Raw genomic sequence first — 24,831 nt, 5'->3', positions numbered from 1 at the left:
GCTGATCTCAAACTCCTGGCCTCAGTGATCTTCCTGCAGGAGGATCTCAAAGTGCTGGGATTACATGCATGAGCCACCACGCCCAGCCTATGCTGTGTTTTTAATAGTGGATTTAGAGACCTTTAACTGTGTAAAGTGCTCTTTTTGCTACTCAAGTTTATGTCTGAAGGTGGAGAGAATAGAACGCAGCGTTCACAGAATCCTGCAGGATCCATACATTTCTGCTACAGATGCGGAAAAACAATACGATGCTAGTGGAGAGGACAACAGTGAATTGTCACATCCAGAGAAGCAAGTGGCCAGTTAGTTGGGGTGAGGGGTAGGAATCACGTCTATGAGGTGAGGCAAAGGAAGCAGGCTAAAGGGCCAAACCCTGGGAGCTGTGATGACCGTCTTCATAAATGTGAAATGCTATCCTGTGAGAGAGGGAATCTGCTTTCTCTTCGCCATTCCAAAACACAGATCCAGGCTTACTCACTTAGAGTGAGAAGAATTATTGACTCACGTCCTGGTATAAGAGGGGGGAAAAACTGAATAGAAGTCTGAAGTGTTTGCATTACTAGTTCAGACATTCAGTCTCGCAAATTATTTTCTCCAGGCTTCGCTTTAAATATTTACATCCTATTTTAATATTTACTATATGAGTCTTAGAGAATCTGGAGATTCACTATAAAGAATCATTTCTCCTACAGAATATGGGGTTTTCTTTTTGTATTCTAAAACAAAATCAAGAAATTCAAACAAATACATATCCTGATTTTTAGAATCATATGGAGAAGAGGGTAGGAAAGAAAAGCAGTAAAATATGAGTTCCAGGCAGGAAATAAGACAGAAAGCAGAGGACCAGAGGATGCAGTCGGCCTTGCGCAAACCCACTCTCTCCTGTAGGTGGCAGCATTTATTTATAGCTGTCGCATCCACAAGTCAATGGCGGCTGGAGGGCGAGCGGGTTGAGTGAGTTTGAGTTGAGCTGTTTCAATTTTCAGAACATCGAGCATAATCAATTAAAATTTTAATATCATTAGGTAAGTGCCTTTGCTAGAAAAAAAAATACGTGGAATTCAGTTCTGCCTGACAAAAGGGGAGGTGGCCTATTGATTATACTCAAGGTCATAGCCAATCAAGACTTGCCAGCACGATCACATTTCCTTACCTCCTGCAGACATTGACTCTTCTCTGTTTCCTCTGTTGAAATCTATATGGATGCAATAAAAACTGTTGTTTACTATTCTTTTTTGATTCCCGGGTAGTTTTTAGGAAGAAATTGATGAAGAAGTAGCTAATGCTATGAACTGTATCTGCAGCTGAAATCAGGAAACTGGGCTGATGTTGCTTTTTCATGAACTACATAAAAAAAGATATCTGACTAATAGGATAAACGTCTTAAGGCATTAAAAATAAAAATCCCAGCGTGCCTTGAAACACCAAACATCCTGATCCCTATGCTTGGGGTCTCTGTTTTGATGTGTTGATGTGAAACCCTACCATAGACCAGAAAGCAGAGTGAGAGCAAGTCTTCTGGAAAACTCTAAATACATAGTTGTGTAAGATCCTCTCGGGCAAGCTTTCTCAACCAGTAGATCAGGATCAACCAGTAGGTCACTGGCCTACCTGGGGTTGGCCAAGAAGGGCTGCAGGCACCCTTCCCGCTCAGCTCGGTTTCCATGGGACACTGCCTGCCCAGCACCTCCTAGGCGCGCCCTGTGCGGACTTTCCTGCCCCAGTCCCTCACCTCTCACGCATGGTCTCAACGTTTGGAAAAATAAGAAATGCTCCACTTCTTTGAGAGACTGCCAGCCCTGCCCCTGCTCTGGGGTCAGAAAGCCCCACTCATGGGGGATTTCCAAACCTTATTGTTTGTTTGATTTCCTGAAACCTACCTCCTGCCCCTAAAAAACCAAGAGCTATTTTGCATAGTTGGTTTTTCTTCTTTAATTGAAGAAAAATTGACTAAGTTTTGTTTTGAAAAATTCACAGCTCACCTAGAGATAACTAGGTAGGGCGAGTTCAGTTCTCAGAGTGGCTTCTTTCAAAATTTGGCAGTAAATATGTTATGAATATGAAAGGAGATAGAGACTTAATCAGTATTTAAAAACACATCCTTCCCAAATATTAACTAATGCCTAAATATATTACTAAATGCTAAATATTACAAAGTATTAACTAATGGCTAAATATACATAACAAAGAATAATTATGGGGTTTACATTGAAAACATAGCTTCTATAGTCAGGTTGCCCAAGGGTGTAGCTTGGGAAAGTTACTGTGTTAGTCTGCTAGGGCTGCCAAGACCAAGCACCACTGATCGGGTGGGTAAGAACAGGAGTTTATTTCCTCACAGTTCTGGAGGCTGGAAGTCCAAGATCAAGGTGTCAGCAGGTTTCATTTATCTGAGGCCTCTCTCCTTGGCTTGGAGATGAATGTTTTTTTCCTGTGCCCTCAGCAGAACTTCCCTTGGTTTGTGTATCTGTGTCCTAATCTACTCTTCATACAAGGACGCCAGTCAAGTTGGATAAGAGCTCACTCATACAAGTTCATTTTTACCTTGATTACCTCCTTAAAGACTGTCTTTAAATACAGTCACACTCTAAGGTACTGGGGTTTGGGCTTCAACATGTGAATTTGGTGAGGGAGACACAATTCAGCACATAACAGTTACCCAACCTCATGAGCCACAATTTGCCTCATGCATAAAAAGGAGAAGATAATATTAATAGCCTTGGAGTTTTTCTAAGGATAAACTGATACAATGTCATGAAGCACTCAGCACTGTATAGAGCTCAGGGATTCCTAGCTGTGGTCTTTATCATCATCAATGAGGCAGCATTCAGAGGACAGTACAGATGAGCACCCCCAGTGTCAGTGCCCCGAGTCCTTGCATTAGAACCATAGTGGTGGGAGGACAGGCAAGAGAAATAAGAGAGATGAAAACATGATTTCCACACCCACCTCCCGCTTCCCAAGCACTGGTATCTCAGAGCAGGAACTGCTGGGGCCACAGGCGAGTCCAGCAGAAGAGAGTCCATTCACAGGTCTGACTTCAAAAACTTGAATCAAACTTGGGCTCAGAATAAAGGGAAGAAAAGAGAGATGCATTTTCCTCTCCTCAAACAAGCACCTGGCTGTGCACAGTGAGCCCGAGGCTCACGGAGCTGGTGATGGAGCAGAGAATAAGCCAGGCCAAATGACTGAAAACCCCATGGCTCCCAGGCACATTGTCTGGGATGAAGTTTTAAATTCAGACCTCTCCTGGCAGAGACAAAGGCTGGCCTGTCTGTCCCTGCTTCTCCAGGGAAAACAGCACAGCCATTAACCCAGTCACCATAGTAGTTGTGACACCTGATGCTGGCATTGCAGCGAGCTGCTGAAACAGCATTGCTAAGGTAGCTGAAGAGAGCTGGACGCACACATAAATGCAGTGATTTCTTGCTGGGGGGAGGGGTCCAAGAAAAACCAGCTAAGCATGTGTGTTCCAGAAAGAAAAGTAAACGAAGATCAGCTTAGTGCCTCACTATTTTCCCCTTCACCAAGCCTTTTCACTAGTGCTTGCTTTTAATTTATGACATGCAGCACTAAAGGGACTGTCTATAGATTTAACACTGACATTTCCTTCATGCAGTAATCCTCTGAATCCCATTTGCTGTAAATTTCTGCAGAATGACAGGAAAATGACTTTTTGGGTTTTTTTGTAAGCACATTATAATGAGCAATCTTTTTCCAGTATTTGGGAAAAACCTGAATGACCCACACAGTTTTTTGACCCCCACACTCACCTCACTTGGCCTGAGTCCAGGAAGAATGCTACAGCCATAGAGGCTGCATTACAAATTGTTGCACTAGCCATTGTTATGAAAACTGCTTAAGGAGAATGGCTCTAATCACATGATTTTTCCCACCCAAACAACTCAAGGTATATAGGGGACACAGTTTTGTCTGGCTTGGTATGTCTATTTTGATTGAGTCAGTCCTTTTTCCATTATATTGGTATACATCATAAAGATGTATATAGCTGTCATATACACAGTAAGGTATAAGCAGAAGAAAATTTATTCCCTACCACCTAATAACAAGCTTTTGAGAATACACAAGAAGAAAGAAAAGGAAAGGAGTCAGATGTTTTAGAACCAGCAGTTTACCTACTGAGCCCTTCCCATTTTGCGGTGAGGAGCTAAGGTGCTTCTTTCTTTCCTCCCCCATGTTGTCTGGGATGTGTCTTGTCCTTGCACTGCTCTATCCATGGCCATAATCCCTGCCGCGGCCCAGTTTCCAATCCCAGTGATACCACTTGGGAAGCAGAATAATGGCCTCCCAATATGTTCAAGTCCTAGTCCCTGAAAACTGTGAATATGTTATGACACATGGGAAAGGGGAATTAAGATTGCAGATGGAATTAGGGTTGCTCATCAGCTGATGTCAAAATAGGAAAATCATCATGGATTATTCAGGTAATGGTAAAGGTCTTTAAATGTAGAAGAGGAGTCAGAAGAATCCGTCTCTGAGTGATGTGATATGAAGCACATTTAACCTGTGAATCCTGGCCCTGGAAATGGAGAAGGGGCCATGAGCCAAGGCAACCTCTCAAGGCTGGAAAAGGAAAGAAAACAGATTATCTGCTAAAGCTTCCAGAGAAGAAGGAAACTTTGCAAACACCTGGATTTTAGCCCAGGGAGACCCATTTTGGACTTCTGACCTCCAGAGCTATAAGACAGTAAATTTGTGTTGTTATAAGCCACTGCGTTTATGGTGACTTTACAGCAGCGGGAGATGATGAACGCTCCACCTCTTCCTATAAGTCTTCAAGCACTGAGTGTGGAAGCAGACTCCTGCTGTTGCCAATCTGTAGAAGTCTCCCCACTGTCCTTGATTCCCTGCAGGTTGTCCATCACATGTATAACCTACATGCCTGGTTTCCTGACTGCACTGTTACTGATACAGGGACATAAACACAAACTGGTAATTAATGGAAAAAGTTCAAATGCAAAGGGGAAAAAAGCTAACTTATAAGTTAGTTGGCTTCACAACATAGATATTACCATGTCTAAACATAATTTTCAAACGGAAATCGTTAACAATTATTTTCTAATTAAATAATTCACATCCATACATTAAGTGTAAATGAGTTAAATGCCACCCATTGGCATCTCTGATCAATCAAAAGAAGAAAGTAAACATGAGGATGAAGACCAAAAAATTTCTTAACTCCCTAAAATTGGAATCTCACGCATTTTTCTTGTGTCTTGCCAGGTCTGCCCAAACTTGTCCTGAATAACCAGCCCCATCAAAGACACACCTCACAAGTTTTAACCATGGCATTATTTTCCTATCAGGATTTTATAAGAATATTAATAATGTGACCTTTCTGACATTTTGGCAAAGGTAATTTTATGTGCCATTGTTAGTTTTTTTCCTAAAAAGGCCTTAGGTCTTCCAGAGAGAGGTTTTTTTATTTAGTAGGGTTAGTTTAGATATTTAGTAAATGCTGAAGTATTATACTCCAGGTAGTATCTGCTAAATTAGAGAACATTTGTTTTATAAAGGGCTTTCGATAACTCAAGTTCTTTTTTGTAGTTTGTTTAAAAATATTATTTTGTTTGAGAAAAAAATAGATTCACCAGTTATAATGAAATAGTCCACCTAGGAAAAAGAAATCTGCTCCCTTATTCATTTTCACACAATGGCTCTAGCTAAAGTTTTTGAATATAAAAGAGCATGTCAGGACCCTGGCCCAACAGAGAATGTGTATTCGTTTCCTACTGTTGCTATGACAAATTCCCACAAACTTAGTGTTTTAAAACAACAAAACATGTTTTCTTAGAGTTTTAGAGGTCAGAAGAGCAAAATGAGTCCTCTATGGCTAAAATCAAGGTGTCACAGGACTGGTTATTTCTGAAGGCCCTGGGGGAAATCTGTTCCTTGTCTCTTTCACCTTCTAGAGGCTGCTGACATGCCTTGGCTCCTGGCCACATCGCTCAGATCTCTGCTTTGCATGGCCTTCTCCTCTGTGTTTCACTCTTCCTGCATCCCTCCTGTAAGGACCATTGTGATTACCTCAGGCCCACCTCGATAACCCAGGCTAATCTCCCATGGCAAGATCCTTAATTTAATCATGTCTGCAAAGTCCCTTTTGCCATGTGAGGTAACGGGCACAGGTTCTGGGGATTAGGGTGCAAATGTATTGGTGGGGGGCATGGGTCATTAATCAGTCTACCACAGTCTACCCTCTGATCCTTAAAGATTCATGCACATTCCCCATTTCAAGGTCCCCCAACATCTTAACTCATTACAGCTTCAAGTCCAAAATCTCAGTCTTCTCATCAGCTCAAAAGTCCCAAATCTTATCATCTAAATCGGGTACAGATGAATCTGCATATAATCCATCCTAGGGGAAAATTCTCTGTCTCTAGACCTGTGAAATTAGGAAACAAGTTTTATGCTCCAAAAACACAATAGTGGGATACGCATAGCAAAATTGTTATAGACATTGCTGTTCAAAACAGGTGAAAATGAAAAGAAAAAAGGAGTCTCTGGTCCCCACCAACTTCCAAATGCAACCAGGCAAACTCCATTGCATTTCAGGGCCTGGGAATGATTCTCTGTGGCTCTTGGCTCACGGATCTACGCTTGGAATCACTTTTTTTTTTAAGGGTAGCACATGTTTGCAGCTGAGTCATTTTGTCAGCCTGTTTTCTGCCTATTGAATTTTGGGAGTCCAACAGGCTTCTTTCCTTCTATCCTCTCTTGTCCTGTTCAGTGCAAGCAGGCTGTGCTTCTGCTGGTGTAACATTCTCAAAAACCTGTGGGCCATTATTCAGCCTGACACAGACAGCATGGACAGGATAATTAATAAAGGGAAGTACACGTGACTTCTGAAGGATGGACTTGACTGTGTTATAAAGCACTGTGGACACAGAACACAATCGTTCAAAGTTCTTAAATGTGTGTTTAAGGTACGTCAGGTCACTAAATCTCAAGTTACATGCTAGGACATGATATTATCTGAAAGATCTTTCAACTGTGATATATCTCCTTACAGGAAAAAGTTGAATGAGTACTAAAAAGTAAAACTGTGGTGCCCAGAGGATGTTGAAGACTACTAAAGAATAATCAAAGAAAGGAGGGGGCTGCTCAAATAACAGCAGGAGGTATTAGGGAGAACTTCTTCATAGGCAACCAAATTAGTATTAGATGGTAAATGAAGTCATGGAACCTGCTTCCTGGGAGATTTTTTTTAACAACAAACAAACAAAACAAAACATGGTCTCACTCTGTCACCCAGGCTTGAGTGCAGTGGCAAAATCAGCTCACCTGAGCCTTGGATTCCTGCGCTCGAGCAACCCTCCTGCCTCAGCCTCCCAAAGTAGCTAGGACTGCAGGTACATGCCCCATGCCCAGCTAGTCTTTTTTATTTTTTTGCAGAGATAAGAGTCTTGCTATGTTGCCCAGGCTAGTCTCATACCACTGGCCTCAAGCATTTCTCCTGCCTTAGCCTCCCAAAGCCCTGGGATTACAGGAGTGAACCTCCCTGCCCAGCCTGGTAGATTCTTCATAACTTCTTTTGAAAGTGATAGCTCCAAGGACCTTATTTCCTGAGTTAGAGTTCTCGTTGCTGGCAAGTTGAACACTAAAGAAGCAGTAATCAAACCATCATTTCACTTCCCATCCACTGACCCAGCTACAGGAAAAAAATAATAAACCAGGTAGAGACTCCAGCATGTGTGGTCAGCAGGGTACCAGAGGTCTGCTCTGGCAGGAAGAGTCACATCATGGGACCACGTATGTCCCAGAACCTACAGCACCATTTCTGGCCAAACCCTAAATCAAGTCGACTTTGTTCTAGAATAATTTGTCATACATTTTGGTAAATCATTTGTTATTTGCAGTATAAATTAGAGACAGAGTGTTCCATCTATCTGCCTTTCCATCTGATTTCTGCAATTCCAATTTGGTTAAATTATAGAAATTGATTAATTTAGAGCAATGAAAAATAGGGTTATTAGCCATTACAAAAATGCAAGTTAAAACCACAATGAGATAGCATGTTAAACCTGCTAGATTGGCAAATATTTTAAAAGTCTAGGCCGGGCACGGTGGCTCACGCCTGTAATCCAGCACTTCGGGAGGACAAGGCGGGGGGATCACGAGGTCAGGAGATCGAGACCATCCTGGCTAACATGGTGAAACCCCTTCTCTACCAAGAATACAAAAAAATTAGCCAGGCGTAGTGGCAGGCGCCTGTAGTCCCAGCTACTTGGGAGGCTGGGGCAGGAGAATGGCGTGAACCCAGGAGGCGGAGCTTGCAGTGAGCCGAGATCTCTCCACTGCACTCCAGCCTGGGCGACAGAGCGAGACTCCATCTCAAAAAAAAAAAAAAAAGAAAAGAAAAAAAAAAGTTTGACCATATCAAGTGATGCCTGGGATGTGTAAAAATGGACATTTCTAAAATGGGATGGAGGGGCAGAATTTGATTCAACTAATTTGGAAAAGGATTTGGTAGAAATTAAAAAGTGATACTCTAAACCCAGCAATCCCACTCTTAGGAATATACCCTGAGCAAACCCTTGCATACATGCCCTTTTAAAAATGTTTAAAGCACTGTGGCATATAACAGAAAAATGTCAGTAATCCAAGTATCTATTAATGGAAAATTGATAATTACATTGCTACTTTTTTTTTTTTTTTTTTGAGACAGTCTCGCTCTGTCACCCTGGCTGGAGCGCAGTGGCACGATCTCAGCTCATTTCAACCTCTGCCTCCCAGGTTCAAGTGATTCTCCTGCCTCAGCCTCACAAGTAGCTGGGATTACAGGTGAGCGTCACCATGCCTGGATAATTTTTTGTATTTTAAATAGAGATGTGGTTTCACCATGTTGGCCAGGCTGGTCTCGAACTCCTGACCTCAAGTGATCTGCCCACCTCAGTCTCCCAAAGTACTGGGATTACAAGCGTGAGCCATTGTGCCCGGCCAGTTACATTGCTACATTATTCACACAGTGGGGCACTATACAGCAGTAGATAACAAACAAATATAACTGCATGCTTCAATATGGATGAATCAGTGAAACACACAATTCATTGAAAAATGCATACATATAGTTTGATGCCATTCAATAAAGTTCAAGTCAAGCAAACAAAACATGTTGTAGAATCCTAATATGTATAGTAGAATTGTGAACAACAGAAGGCAATGAAAATAAACCAAATATCAAGATATTGATTAACTGGGAGCAGGACAAAAGATAGGATTGGGGAAGCCCACAGGGAACTTTAAGGGTTTTAGGCATTTCTATTTCTTCAGTCAAATGGTGGATTCATGGGGTTTATTAAATAATTTGCATGTATATTACATATTTTAAGTGTACCCAGCATTCAAGATAAAGTTTTAAAACTCTCCACCATCCTTTTAAAATTAGTTTATTGGGGAACCCTTCCCTTCCCACCCCTGGATTAAGATGCTGGCAGGCCCATGACTTTGCTGGTCATTTCTACATGATAGATATTCCTACAGTCATCTTATTTGACTCAAATCAGAAATTAGGGCATCTTCAACCTTCATCTAATGTTGAGATCTGTTTCCCTCACTTCCTCCCACCAGGCACGTCACAGTATGCCACCTAGGTTCTACTCCTCTTCTCTACACTTCCCTCCACAGCCAACCCCTGCAGCTCCTACCAAATCCTCCTCTGAGTTGGAGCATGAGGAGGGGGGAGAGGAAAGAAACAGAATGACCTCACTTGATGGAGAAAATCATAAGCTGATTTTGAGCTCACTGGACATGGCAAATTCTAGACCTGACTCCCTCAAGGATCCCTTTGGGGGTCTCTGCAAGAACTCAACAGTGACAGCCATGTGGTACGCCATGCATTTCCCTCCATTGCCTCAATGCCCCCTCTTCCCAGTTTCCCAGTGGTCCACTGCACAGGGATTCTGCTGGACCACTGATAGACCATAGCCCTCTGGCCTGTGCAATCCACATCTGCTCCACAGGAAACATTCATGTCTCCTTGTCCCAACTTCATTCTCTCTTGTCCTGTCCAGAACAGCTCACTGGCCCAGCCTGCTTTCCTTCTTGATTTCGGAGCTGGAGGATGGAGTTCAGGCTTGCATGTGCTAGAAGGTCCTCACCCTGGGAGTTAGCACCCAGGGCCATTGGACAGGTCTGTCCTGTTTAGCCCTGTACCTCATGCTGCTTCTCCTCAATGGCATTATACCAGCACAGCAACTATCATGAGTACACAACAACTTTTGACCTCATTTATGAAATGGGGAGAATATTACCTGCTTCACTGAGGCAAGCATCATCTGGATACAGGGGTGAAAGCACCACACGAATACAACTTGCCTTTACTGTTAGGATTATAGTTTCTCCTTGACTACCTTGAAGATTATGTTCCAGAAAATAACCATAGGAGACAGGATCAAGGTCTCTTAGAAAATAATACAGAATTAAAGAGAAAATAAAATATAATTGAAAGGTCACAGGAATTCATAGAAGGTGATTGCTACTAAAACATTAATAAATGTTATATTTGGGTAATGTTTTTCAAATGCCAACTTGGAAAAAAAAAAAGTAACCCATTTCCTGAATAATCTTCTTTAGCTATTCAGAAAATATTGCTACTACGTATGGTCTAGGCTAGAGTTACCCCATAAAATACAAGAAACCAGTTAATTTGAATTTCAGATAAACCATGAATATTGCTTTAGTATAAGTATGTTCTTTCCAATATTTGGAAAATGTTTGTGCAGAAAACTATCCGTTGCTCGACTGAAATTCAGATGTCACTGGGTGTCCTGTATTTTTATTTGCTAAATCTGGCAACCTTAGTCTAAGGAGGAAGTTTCTTTTACAACTTTTATGTTATGCAAATTGAGTCTCCTAGGTTTTCAAGTCAGACTTCACTGACTCATAAGGTCATGCATTTTATTTATTTATTTATTTATTTATTTATTTTTGAGACAGAGTCTCACTCTGGCTCCCAGGCTGGAGTGCAATAGCGAAATCTTGGCTCACCGCAACCTCTGCCTCCCGGGTTCAAGCAATTCGACTGCCTCAGCCTCCTGAGTAGCTGGGATTACAGGCACACACCACCACACCAAGCTAATTTTTTTTTTTTTTTTTTTTTTTTTTTGAGAGGGAGTCTCGCTCTGTCGCCCAAGCTGGAGTGCAGTGGCGTGATCTCGGCTCACTGCAAGCTCCGCCTCCACGGTTCACGCCATTCTGCTGCATCAGCCTCCCGAGCAGCTGGGACTACAGGCGCCCGCCACCGCGCCCGCCACCATACCCGGCTAATTTTTTTGTATTTTTAGTAGAGGTGGGGTTTCACCGTGTTAGCCAGGATGGTCTCAATCTCCTGACCTCGTGATCCGCCCGCCTTGGACTCCCAAAGTGCTGGGATTACAGGTGTGAGCCACTGTGCCCAGTTTTTTTTTTTTTTTTTTTTTTTTTTTGGTAGGGACGGGGTTTCACCATTTTGGCCAGGCTGGTCCCGAATTCCTGACCTCAAGTGACCCATCTGCCTCGGCCTCCCAAAGTGCTGGGATTACAGGCATGAGCCACCGCGCTCGGCCAGGTCATGCATTTCATTGTTACATTCTCCTTTGTTTCTTTTTCACAAATCTCAGTAAAATGTGCAACTGCCTGAACTTTTGCTTGGGGCTTTTTTTCTCCTTATATCTAGTCTTCTAATCATAGATTGAGAGGCTGTTATTGATTTGTTTGTTTAATAAACATTGAGAGGTTGTCGGGGATGCAATGATGAGAGAGAAGAGACATGATTTCTACCATCGTGAAGATTGGGGTCTAGCGAAGGAGACAAGTATTAACCAATAATGCCATGCCATAGACCTACTTACATGTTTTGGGACAGCGGAAAAGTAATAATTGTTGTACTATTTCGTTAAGAACTTTGAAATAAATCACACATATTTATTACAAGGCTACGGATTTTCAGCCTCCGGATAGTATACAGAAATAAAACAGTGACATTATTCAACCCTCTTAGAATCATGGTTGGCAAAACTGGCTGGCAGGACATTGCTCCCTTCCAAATACCTGCATCATTTCTCATATTTTCCCAGGTTTCTTCAAGTTGCTGCTCAATCCCTTTCAACGTTTTGCTAATATAGCAGTTCTGATGTATTTTTTCATTCCACTAATTCCCTTTCCTGGCAAAACATTTTCCTGGTATTGACATACCAATTTTTTTACTATTATGTGAAAACAAGATATCTATGACTTTGTACTCTAAGACATCTTATACCTGACTAGTTTCATTCCCATTCCAATAAACTGAAACCTTGGAAAATACTTGAATGCCTCACCTGTTTCATCAGCCTCTTCTATCTCTACCCCCAATGACTAGGTTTTGGGGAGACAGTTTCAAACTTTTAGATCAGTATTGGGATTTCTCTGCAGCTTGTCTCTTCTATTTCAAGAAACTTTCACAGGTTTTTACATTACACATCCCAAGACAATCTTTCATTATCCACTTACATTTAAATTTCACATATCTAAATATATATGCAAGGTTTGTAGCTTACAGCTCTTTCCACTTCTCATTGTCTTCCCCCATCTCAGAGTTTCCCAACCTTGGCACTATTGACCTTTTGGGCAAAATAAATCTTTGTTGTAAGGAGCTATCCTGTGCCTTGCAGGATGTTTAGCAGCATCTCTGGCTTCTACTCACTAGCTAGTAGTAGAACTCTCTCCTCCATTGCTCCAACTGTGACAATCAAAAATATTGCCAAATTCTGAAGGGGAAAGAGGACAACATGGGAGGGGAGGGCAAAATCACCCCTGGTTGAGAACTCCCCACCTTAAAGTCTCTATTCTTTTTCCACCTGATGTTGGTTTTCTTCAGGTGGGTTATATTACAAGTTGACTAGTTGTCCAGGTTTGCCTGTGACTAAATGGTTCTCCAGGAGGTAGAATTTTCAGTGCTAAAATAGATAAAATAATAGGAAAACCAGAACAAATTTTAATGGATGATATAGTCTTCAATCCTTGAAAATTCACCAATATCTTTTATTCTGCCAGGTAAGTGTTATCTTGTCTGGTATTGAATTCTCAATTTTAGTCCTATCTTCTCAGTAGCCTAAGGATGTTATTATTTACCCCATTTTCTAGCATAAAGGGGAATACATTTTAAAAAATTGAGTCTAGTCTGATCGTGACCCTTTCTTAGTAATTTGTTCTTCCCAGCTGGGAACTTGTAAGATGTTATTTTTATCATTAGGGGTCAGGAAATTTACCAGAATATAGTAAATGTACATCTTTATTTCGCCCCACCCAATCAATCCCACTAGGAATTCATTTAATTCTCTCAAACTCCAGACTCATAAATTTCTTCAACTCAGGAAAATTTTCTTCTACCATGTACTCAATTATTGTCTTTCCTCCATCTCCATCTTTTTTCTTCTTCTGAAATTTCTTTAATCCATGTATCAGGTTTCATAGATCTATATACTCTGTTTTTTCACTATTTGCTACTCAATAATGGCCATTTTCTCCTTTAATTTACCTACCAATTTTCCAATGTTAAATAACATCCTGGGTTTGTTATCCCAGAAAATGTTTTCGGTACTGCACTTGAATCTCCCTAAGGCTCCTATTCTGTTCACGTTGATGCCTGTCTTCTCCCGTTGCTCAGTTTCATTAGGGTCCAGGTCTCAGTCTTTGTGTTCTCCCTGCCTCTGGCTCCCAAACCCCCTCAGTTGGGCTGCTCTTCTCCTTTGTACACTGGCCCTCAGGTACAACTCCTGGAACTCCTTGAATGGTGGAAGATGCAGTCATATTTTCCCAGGCGGCCCACTGGCTGCTAGGTCCCTGGCAAGGCACCAAGTTGATGCCTCTCTGCTCTCTGGCCTTCTCACACTCATCCAGCCTAAAAGTAGAGAAAGTGGGAACCCCTTTATTCAGGACCACCATGGCACCTTGGGAGGCAGAGGAGAGTGGCACGTATAGTTACCGAGTCCAGTGTTACACTCTCCCTTTTATTTTCCCTTCATTTATTCCTTCTCAAATGATCTTCCTTTCTTTACATAGATTCTGTTTTCCTACTTATAACATTTTCCTTCTTTCTGAAGAATTTATTTTCACACTTCTTGAAAGATAGGTTGACTGGTGACAAACCTCCTTAATGTTTGTTTGTCTGAGAACGTCTTTATTTCTTCTTTTTTTCTTTTTATGTTGAAGACAGGGTCTTTCTCTGTCACCCAGAGGCTCAAGCATCTCATCTCACCCTCCTTAGTAGCTGAGACTACAGGCATGTGCAACCATGCCAGACTAATTTCTTGTAGAGATGGGGTTTCATCATGTTGCCCAGGCTGCTCTTGAACTCCTGAGCTCAAACAATCCTCCCACCTCAGCCTCCCAAAGTGCTGGGATTACAGGCATGAGCAACTGCACCTGGCCTATCCCTTCCTTTTGAAGGACAATCTCTCCAGACACAGAATTCTAGGTTAGTGTGTCTTTTCTTTCAATACTTTAAATATTTCACTCCACTCTCAAATACATGGGTTCTGAAGAGAACTATGATGTGATTCTTATCTTCTCTAGGTAAGGTATTTCCCCACCCTCCTACCACCAGCTTCTTTCAAGATTTTTCTGTTTGTCTTTGATTTTCTGCAGTTTAAATATTATCTACCAAGGCACAGTTTTTTTTGTTGTTGTTGTTTTTGTTTGTTTGTTTGTTTCTTTGTTTTGGTATTTTTCCTGATTCATGCTCTCTGAGCTGCCTGGATCTGTGATTTGGCATCTATCATTAATTTTAGAAAATTCTCAGTCATTATTCCCTCAAATATTTTTTCTCTTCCTTTTTCTTTTTCTTTTCTTTCTAGTATTTCCATTATGTATTACATCTTTTGTAATTATCCTACAACTCTTACATATACTGTGCCTTTTTAAATCTTTTTCTCTTTGCATGGTTTTGCAAGTTTCTATTGACATTTCTTCAAGCGCACTGACTTTTTTCCTTGGCCATGTCCAGTGTATTGAAGCTCATCAAAGACATTATTTCTGTTGAATTTTTTTTTTATTGCTAGTATTTCCATTTGATTCTTAGAGTTTCCATCTCTATGCTTACCTTACCCATCCATTCTTGCATGTTGTTCACTTTTTCAATTAGAGCCCTTACCATATTAATTGTCTTGAATTTCCACTGTGATAATTCCAACATCTCTGCCATATATGAGTCTGGTTCTAATGCTTGCTTTGTCTTTTGAAACTGTGCTTTTGTCGTTTAGTATGACTTGTAATTTTTTATTGAAAGCTGAATGGGATGTACTGGGTAAAAGGAACCCAATACTGGTTCTCATAGAGGTTTCTGCTCCTGGGTTTCTGCTTCAGTGAGCTGTGATTTTCTGTAACTTCCTGTCTGTCTCTCTAATTTGGGAAAAAATGGTTTGTCCTATGACCCAACTCTCTCATGGATCTAGAAAGAGTTGTTGATTTTCAGTTTGTTAAGTTTTTTCTTGCTGTGACTGTGGAAGGGATGACTTCTAATTTTCTTATACACCAGACTGGAAGCCAGAAGTTCTTTATTCTGTTTATAACATCATCACCAACATGCCCATCTCTGGAGACCAGGATACAATTTATTTTATTTTTCTCACCAAGGCTCTTCTCACTAACTCCAGGTTCTCATAAGGGTCCCAGGAGAAAAATCCTGCAGCAATCCTCCCTAACTGAATCAGTCAGAGGTGGGGCCATCCTTACCCCCTGTAGCTCTTAACATGCTTGTTGGCCTCAGCAAGCTTCAGCTCAGGAGAGGGGTATGTGCTTGGGGGAAGCTTGGACACACTTATGTTGCCATCTCCCAAGAACTTTCTTAATCCAGTTGCACCCAATTGATTGCCAAATCATGTACATTCTGCCTCTTTTTCTTACTGCCACCAGCCCAGCCCAGGCCCTCATTCCTTCTGCTCTCTCTTCTTCACAGGGCACTCTATCAGCTCTCTGCAGATCTCTTCCCAAGCAACTCAGTCCAGTCCTAGCAGCAAAGCACAACTTGGATCATTTCAGTGCCTCCTCAGAAACCTTCAGTGTCTCCCCAATTCTTTCCAAATTAAATACAATGTTCCTAGTCCTAACACTTAAGACCAATTTTTAATCTTAATTCTCATTGATCTCCTACTCCCAACCAAACTAAGATTGTAGACATTTTCTGAACACTCAGCCATTTCTTATTTCATACGTTTGTGTTATCATTTCAGTTCCGCCACCTAAAATGCTTTCTCAGTTGCTGAATTCTTATCTATTCTTCAAACACCACCTCTTTTATGAATCTTTTCTCATCCTTACAGCCAAGCGCTAACTCTTGCTGGCTCACTTCCTCTCTCCTTTGTGAACTTCCAGGCCACTTTCACTTCCAGCATTTATCAATCTTTTATTAAAGGATTGCTGTCTTTTGGGCATCTATCTTTTCTACCTATGATATTTCTAGTTCTGTAAGGACAGAGTCTGTACCTACTAATCTCCATATTCTTCCAAAACAATCAGCACAATGCTTTGCAAACAATAGTTACTCAACAAATATATCTTTAATTTAACCAAAAGCAAGTTATTTTAAGAAGGCAATCCATGGGTTTTAGCCCATTCATTATGGTTTTGATGTATTGAATAAAGTAGATTACAGTATATCCTTGACATTCACAAAAGAAATAAATGAATCCCAAGTGCTAGAACTCAGAGATTTTCATAGTTGTTTTAAAATCGCCCTTTATTGTTAAAGGGGGATTCTGTCAGTATCTATGTGTTTACCAACTCTCCACATGAAAACTACATTATTTTCTATCTTTCTTTAACTTTTATCTTTTAAGTGATGACTGTTTTACCCAAAGAAGCAAAGTTTGTATCACCTCATGAATATTATTATACATATGTTGGCAATACATAACCAGGGGAGCTACTGGTGGCCAAGTAGACTTGTAATATATAGTGTTTTTTCATCGTTCCAAAATGACTAATTACTATAAATTATGCACCTTAAGCCATTTTTGTTTTGTTTTGTTACAAATAGTGACCACCACAAATGTTAAGTCCTTACTGTTAATAGAAAATACTATATTAAGAAGAATATTCACGATATTTGCTACTTTCCATAGATAAAATTTAGTGCCCACAATAAATTATTCTGAGTTTGAAGTATTACCCCCATGCATCCATTCATTTTTTCCTCCACCTCTTTAGAAACAACACAGCTTCAATAATAATCAGCGTCAATATTCTTAGCCACTAGGGTAAGGTAAACTTTTTCTACTGACTTCTTTTTATTGTGATGAAATAGAGATTACACAAAATTTACCATTAGTAACATTTAGTACATTAACGATACTGTGAAACCATCACTGCTGTCTAGTTTCAGATCTATTGACGTGTTTTTTTTTTCCTAATGGCTTTTTGCTAAAATAAATTGGGACTACTTTCTAAAATGTAAGCAGCTATTAATTTTGAAGAGGTAGATGTTTTAAATCTCTGACCTTCATCAGCTTTTGTAACTCAAACAAATAAACAGCCCTCAAAAAGCATCACAGTCTGGTCCCTCTGTTAGTCTATGCAGGGCACGCTGAAAGTCACAGGTAATTGAGATTCATTTGACTTGGGAGGACCAGGCAGCAACATGGTTTCTAGCTCCTGGCAGTATGTTCCTGGAACTCCAACAAACCTGAATGAGGCACAGGAGACCCAAGACCTTGGCACATTTTCACCTAAGCCAACTCACACCATTACACCTCAGTTAGGAAATATCAATAACTTCCAAAAAGTGGATTGCAGTTTAACATATTACCAGCTGTCAGCACCTCCGGAACTAAATTGAATGGCCAGGGAATTGAGATATGAAAAGTAAAGAAAGAAATCACACGGGCCTCCCTTAATATCATATGTGACATATCCCTTCAGCCTCACCAAACCACCCCTCCCCTGATAAGGGAATAAAACATAAAGAGTAAAAACAAAAGGTTTTGTTTTGCTTTGTTTTTAAAGAAAGAAAGACAGTGCAATTATAAAATTCCAGAAGTAAAAAGCTGATGTCTCAAACACCACTACTCTTTTTACTCTTATATTTTATAATCTAAACCAGACGGTTTTTTAGTTTTCCCCCAATAACGTCTTTCAGAGAAGACATTTTGATGTTTTGGTCTTGGCATGTTTTTGACCTTAAATTATTTCTACCTATTTTTTTCTCAACATTCACAAATGTTGTTTTTGGAAAATTCTACAAATAAATATACTCTCACTGGGCTAATTTGACTTTTCAGCTAACCATTTTAACACTGAACATTATATAATAAGGTAATAGTTTTTAAACACTGCAATTTAATTTAAAAATGAATTTATATAACTTCATTGTTGCAATGACATCCAATTCTTTGAAAATGATTAGGGAAACATCATTAGCCATGGAGAGCTAATAGGCAAACTCAAAAGGAGTCTCTCAAGATACAGAAGAAAGCCTTGAGGCTTCCACACTGGTGGATTTTGTTGACTAACACCCCAAAAATAAGAGAAGGAAAATTAGCGAACTCAAAAGTGTCCCCCAAACTTGTTAGATTTATTATTAGAGTAAAAATCCAATCAGTTTCAGAATGAATTAGATGAAGGCTTCTGAGATTTCACATTGAATCTTAGGTTTACAGGCATTCCAGGCTCATAGAAAACCCAACAGCAACACAAATCAAGATGGCCATGAAAATAGATGTAAGCTGCAACTAGAATTTCCACACTTCTGACCAAGACATTGAAATGTCACCACGCCTGCCCTCCCACCCTGGATTGATTGCTGAACTTGGCAGATAAACAAACACATACTCTAAGTAGCCAGGTGTCCCCGTCCAAATCAGTCCCAATTTAGCAAATAAAAGTAATCACCTGGCCCTCGTCACATCACACAAGCGGGCAATTCCGCTGTGTGTGTCAAGGTCACACAGACAGGTTAACATAATCACACTGCAGAATGCAGAACAAATAAAGCTCTCTCCTTCCCACAGCCCATACCACACAGCTTCTTTTATCAGCTGCCTCATGCGCCCCGGAGACACGCAGCCCTAGCAGGCAGACAGGCCTGCCTCGGATCCTGACCCAGGGAAGCCTGCACTGGGGCTCTATTTAAAACTTCAGATCAGCGCTCCCCTCGGCTTCCTCCGCCCCAGTACTACTTGCTAAGACAATAGGACAGCAGGGGAGGTCTGATCCCAAGTCAAGCCAGCTCAGTCTATCTCAAGAACACAAAAGCCACCCGAGGAGCCGGAGCCCCCTTCCTGCCCACTGCATGGCAACGCAGCAGCTCACACATCACGAGGCTTGCAGAGCAGCGGGCCCCCACCAAAATCCTCGCAGATGGCTCCGGCATGGCCTCGGGCCCACTCATGGGCAGCCCTGTGCTCCTCCCAGTGCTGGGAGGGAGCAGAGCATTTCCTCTCTTTCTCTTCTCCTTCAAGCACCTATTTAAAATCCTGGTCTGCTGGCACAAGCTTTTCGAGTATTTCATTTGACCAACACAGTGAAACCTCGTCTCTAATAAAAATACAAAAATTAGCCAAGCATAGTAGTGCACGCTTGTAATCCCAGCTACTTGGGAGGCTGAGGCAAGAGAATCACTTGAACCCAGGAAGCAGAGGTTGTGGTGAGCCGAGATCGCGCCACTGCGCTCCAGCCTGGGCCACAGAGTGAGACTCCGTCTCAATAATAATAATAATAATAATAATAATAATAATAATAATACTTTTGGAGGGTCCCTTGACTTTAAGAGCTTAGGAAGAGTTGAATGATATCACTTTCAAGAAAATTAGATCGGCTGGGCGCAGTGGCTCACGCCTGTAATCCCAGCACTTTGGGAGGCCGAGGCGGGTGGATCACGGGGTCAGGAGATCCAGACCATCCTGGCTAACAGGGTGAAACCCGTCTCTACTAAAAATACAAAAAATTAGCCGGGCGTGGTGGCGGGTGCCTGTAGTCCCAGCTACTCGGGAAGCTGAGGCAGGAGAATGGCGTGAACCCTGGAGGTGGAGCTTGCAGTGAGCCGAGATCGCTCCACTGCACTCCAGCATGGGCGACAGAGCAAGATTCCGTAAAAAAAAAAAAAAAAAAAAAAAAAAAAAAAGATAAAGAAAATTAGATCATACCGTTTCTAAGCTAAGTCCTGACCCAAGCCCTGTAACGAACGCACTATGGTGTATATTTCAAGGACCAAATGTAAAATATAAAACAGGAGTCCCATTCTCAGAACAAAGCCTCAGACCATGCCTCAGGGAAACGCAGATCATCCGCAACAGGCACAGAATGGCTGAGCCGGGGACTTGCAGGGAGGAAAAGGGTAATATGGGAAATATACCATTGCATTAAATGGGTGCAGGGACTCTGGCCTTTGGTGTAGGGACTCTGGCCTTCTTCCAGTGCGGCACATTAAAACCAATATCAGGGGTGGTGCAGCAGGAGCTGCAGAGATGACTCGTTCTCCTGACAAATAGCCACCCAAACAGTTGGCAAGCTGCCCTGCTCCACCCATCCTGGTGATCTTACCCAAATGTAAGCATCTGGCACATTCATCATCTTCTCTGGGGCATGAATGAATGCTTAGGCTGTAGATAATTTAGCAGGAATATATGTGTGTATTATCATGCAGATAGGACAATTATATCATAATAGAAATGGAACCCGAATCGTCTTTGCCTGACTTTTGATCCTGCCAGCACTGCAGAAAAACACTCCCTGATACGTTAGATAGTCAGGAAATGGAAGCACAGAAGGAGAGAGAGATTACAGGCTACTCAGTACATTTGCTAACACGTGCTGTGATCTTAGCCCTTTCTTGTGAATATCTGATTTCACAGGGAAAAGGAAAAGGCTAAGGAGAGACAAAGAGGTCCCCACCCAGCATGCATGCGTTTTTTTCCATACCAATGTGTAACTGAAAAATAAACATAATCATAAACTGTAAATAGGGGGAAAGCATAGAACAGACCAAATGCTACAAAATGGTTCTTTTAAAAGGGAGAGAGAGGAGGAAAGGAAGAGAGACAGAGAAGGAGGGAGGGAGAGAGAAAGAATAAATAAATGAAAGAAGAAAGACATTTGTAAAACTGACTTTTGCTACAGTATTGTAACAAATGGGTAACTTTCTTTTGAGTCATGCCAGGTTACACACCTTGTTTCATTTCATGATGAGTTTATACATAGATAGACACAGGTAGAGATAAATTATTTTCTAATTTAGATTTTAAACTCAGTAAAGGCAGGGACTCTGTATTCCTCATTTCATTCCACAGCATCAACTCTTGGTAGAAAAACTAATATTAATTTTTCTAATCTAACTGGACAGGAGATGGAAGATGTAAGGGAAGAAGGAAGGAGGCTGGATAGGATGTGTGAGAAAAAGTTAGTCTCAGCTTGAACTAATAGAGCAGTGAAAGGGAGGAGGCAAAGGCAGCACAGTGGTACCAGCCTTGTATCAGCCACACTGCATGGGCAATCAGGGTGCTGCTGGGCCAAGACAGAGGAGGAAACGTAAAAGGGGGAAGGTGAAAAAGGGTGTAAGAGATCTGAGGGAAACCAGTGCCCAACCAATCATTCATATTTATCAGACAATCATAATTAGGTGCTTATAATTCAGGAAATACTTTTACTTGCATCATGCCTGGAGTAGTTTCCATCTTAGTTTAAGGTTAGAGAGGTGTCATCAATGTAAAAGGTACTTCATTTTAATTTGGATCCATTTCATGCATTTAGGGAAATGTAACAGCCCTCTTAGCACAGCTCAGATCCTCCGCTTTCAGCCTTTGCAGATGTTGGAGCTTTGTCAACACTGGAGGGTGCTTATGCTTTTTTATCCAGATAAACTTGGGGGTGCTTGCTGATCTGTCATAATCCTTTTGAACTTTTGGTCCTGTTTTGGATCAACCCATTGCTCTTTCAGCTGTAGAGAAATGAATGGCCTCTGGGGAGAATGATCTCCACACACCTCTTTCATTTGCTGCTGACTGCTACGTGAAAATAGCCACCTGCCACCGTCTAGCATCCCACCAGCCCCTTCCCCTTGAGCAGTCCACAGTGTCCCCCATTCCTCAAGCATTGAGGCTGCTGGAAAGTCCTTCCCTTCAGCCTGGGTCACAGATGGCATGCTGCCTTCGGAAGAGGTGTAAGTGAAGATTAGAGCAGGATCATAGAAACTGTGTATGCCCGCCTGAACAACAGGAAAAAGAAATCAAAAAGCATTTAAAAGGGGGGGTAGGATGATTTTCTATTTCAAAAGTGTGCTTCCCCCCAGATTCTCTGAGATCAGATAAAACATTTAGAAGCCCTCTCTATTCAGCCAAGCTGGGAGTAGTCTTTCATTTCTGTTAATTCCAAGGGTATGTATTCATTTAACATTTGTTAAATGCCTACTAAGTGTCAGGCACTTTATATTCATCTTTGTTTTTACAAACAATCCTGCAAGGTAATATTATTGTCTACACTGCCCCCACCATCCACCCACTCCCACAATCATCATTTTAAGATGGGAAAGCTGAGGTAAAACAGAATAAGTAACTTGGTAATGACCATGCTGCTAGTACACAAAGTATCCAGGTTCAAATCCAGGTCAAGATCAGATCTCAGATCTTACTCATCTACAAAAGCAAAGACATAGGTTGAGCTTTCTGCCTCACAGGTCTCATGGTCTAATGAAAAGAGAGATTTTATTTGCATATATACATATATATATACATATATACACACATATACATATATATATTATATATATATATATATACGCACACACACATATTTAAATTTGAGACAGGGTCTCGCTCTGTTGACCATGCTGGAATGCAGTGATGGGATCATGGTTCACTGCAGCTTCTACCTCCCTGGCCCAATCAGTCCTCTCACCTCAGCCTCCCAAGTAGCTGGGACTACAGGCATGCACCACCACACCCAGCTAATTTTTGCATTTTTTGCAGAGACAACATTTAGCTATGTTGTGCAGGCTGGTCTCAAACCCCTAGGCTCAAGCCATGCTTCCGCCTTGGCCTCCCAAAGTGCTAAGATTACAGGTGTGAGCCACCATGCCTGGCCTTACATATTTATTTTTAGTTATATATATATATATATATATATATATATATATATATATATATATATTTTTTTTTTTTTTTTTGAGACGGAGTCTCACTGTTGCCCAGGCTGGAGTGCAGTGGCGCGATCTTGGCTCACTGCAGGCTCCGCCCCCCGGGCTCACGCCATTCTCCTGCCTCAGCCTCCCGAGTAGCTGGGACTACAGGCGCCCGCCACCTAGCCCGGCTAATTTTTTGTATTTTTAGTAGAGACGGGGTTTCACCGTGTTAGCCAGGATGGTCTCGATCTCCTGACCTCGTGATCCGCCTGCCTCGGCCTCCCAAAGTGCTGGGATTACAGGTGTGAGCCACTGCGCCCGGCCTTTAGTTATAATTTTTTATAACAGTACTGTATTAGACTATGGGCTCATGAAAAGCAAACTCTATGCTTAGTAATATCTATCGTTAGATATGATAGATATTATTTAAGTTATAATAAATTATATTATTATTATAACAAAGCAAATGGTACTGCCCACTAAACACTCAGTAAGTGGGTGATGAACAGGTATGCAAATGGGGAAAGAATAAGTGAATGAACAAACAGATTCTACAAAGAATCACTGCCCACTTTCGAAGAGACAAGTCTCATTTGTGGCTTTGTTGGTTTCCTTACAAACATATCTTCATGACAACATATCTCCATGTGTTTAAAATGTAGTCATGGTTTTAGAAGCTATTAGAAAAAGCCAATGAAAGGAAATCTGACAGCTTATGGTTTATAGAGGCCTAAAACTACGAACATTTTACACCACTGAATACAGTAATGTCCACAAGGCAAAGAAATTATGGGAAGAACAAGCAATATAGATAATTGTTCTAGTATCCAAGTAGATTGTAATTTTTTTTTTCTGAAGAGATTTAGAAGCAGAAGATATGTATCTGATTCTTCCTAAACTTGACAAGCATTTAATTAGCAAATGAACTAGAACTTAGAAGGAGTGTAAGTAAGAAATTTTTACTTCAGAATTGAAACCCAACACTATACTGCTCCCATTCCTTATCATAAATATAATAAGTGTAAAAGTCAGACAAAAACAGCTCAACCCAGAGAAAGTGTTAAAACTACTGGTAATATAATATGATGAACAGAGGATAGCCACATACAAAAAAAGATTATAGACTTCAATGGAGGAAAGCCTTATCATTTCACTTGGAACTTATTATTCCATTTCACTGAGTTAGATTTTCCCAGAGACTTGAGATATTTGACCTAAAGGCAATAGCTAGGCAATTCTATTTGGAAAATGGTTTGTTCTCTAGCAAACATATACTTATGGTTCATGGTGTTATTTTATTTTATGTGAGAGTGTGAGCTGGGAAGTGGGATTTCATTCATTACATGAGCACCATAATCAAACCCCCATTGGTGCTATAAGTAAGAAGCAATGAATGGACCCATTAGCTGTGTTTACATTGGTTTTCTAAACTTTAACGCTGTAAATCAAATTTTTGTTAGTGTAATTTGCTAACTAACAAATGCATCTGTTTAGAATGCATCTTTCATAGCTTTTCTTTTAAGTAAGGTTTGTTTTGGATGCATGCTTGGAATAAGAGAATTACCATACCAAATATTCAACCAAGATGAGCCATTAAAATATATAAGGTCTATAAATTAAAGTGTCATCCTTCAAACATCTTTAACCAACAGAAATAAGAGAGGGTCTTAGGAAACTGTCAAAGGAATATTTACTTTTCATATTTTACACTAGAAACATGGATCTGGAATGCATCTTCATGG

The 24,831-nt window shown here is 41.0% G+C and overlaps 1 protein-coding gene across 1 annotated transcript in view; it reads right to left on the bottom strand.

The window, feature by feature from the left end:
* The window catches only part of CLVS1 (clavesin 1), a 440,705-nt gene that overhangs the window by 407,062 nt on the left and 8,812 nt on the right, over positions 1-24,831 (bottom strand). The gene's annotated exons all lie outside the window — the stretch shown is intronic.

The sequence above is a fragment of the Pan troglodytes genome, chromosome 7 (assembly GCF_028858775.2).
Source record: "Pan troglodytes isolate AG18354 chromosome 7, NHGRI_mPanTro3-v2.0_pri, whole genome shotgun sequence".
Classification (NCBI taxonomy): domain Eukaryota; kingdom Metazoa; phylum Chordata; class Mammalia; order Primates; family Hominidae; genus Pan; species Pan troglodytes.
The sequence above is the reverse complement of the archived record's forward strand: the minus strand, read 5'-3'. Positions and strand labels throughout refer to the sequence as shown.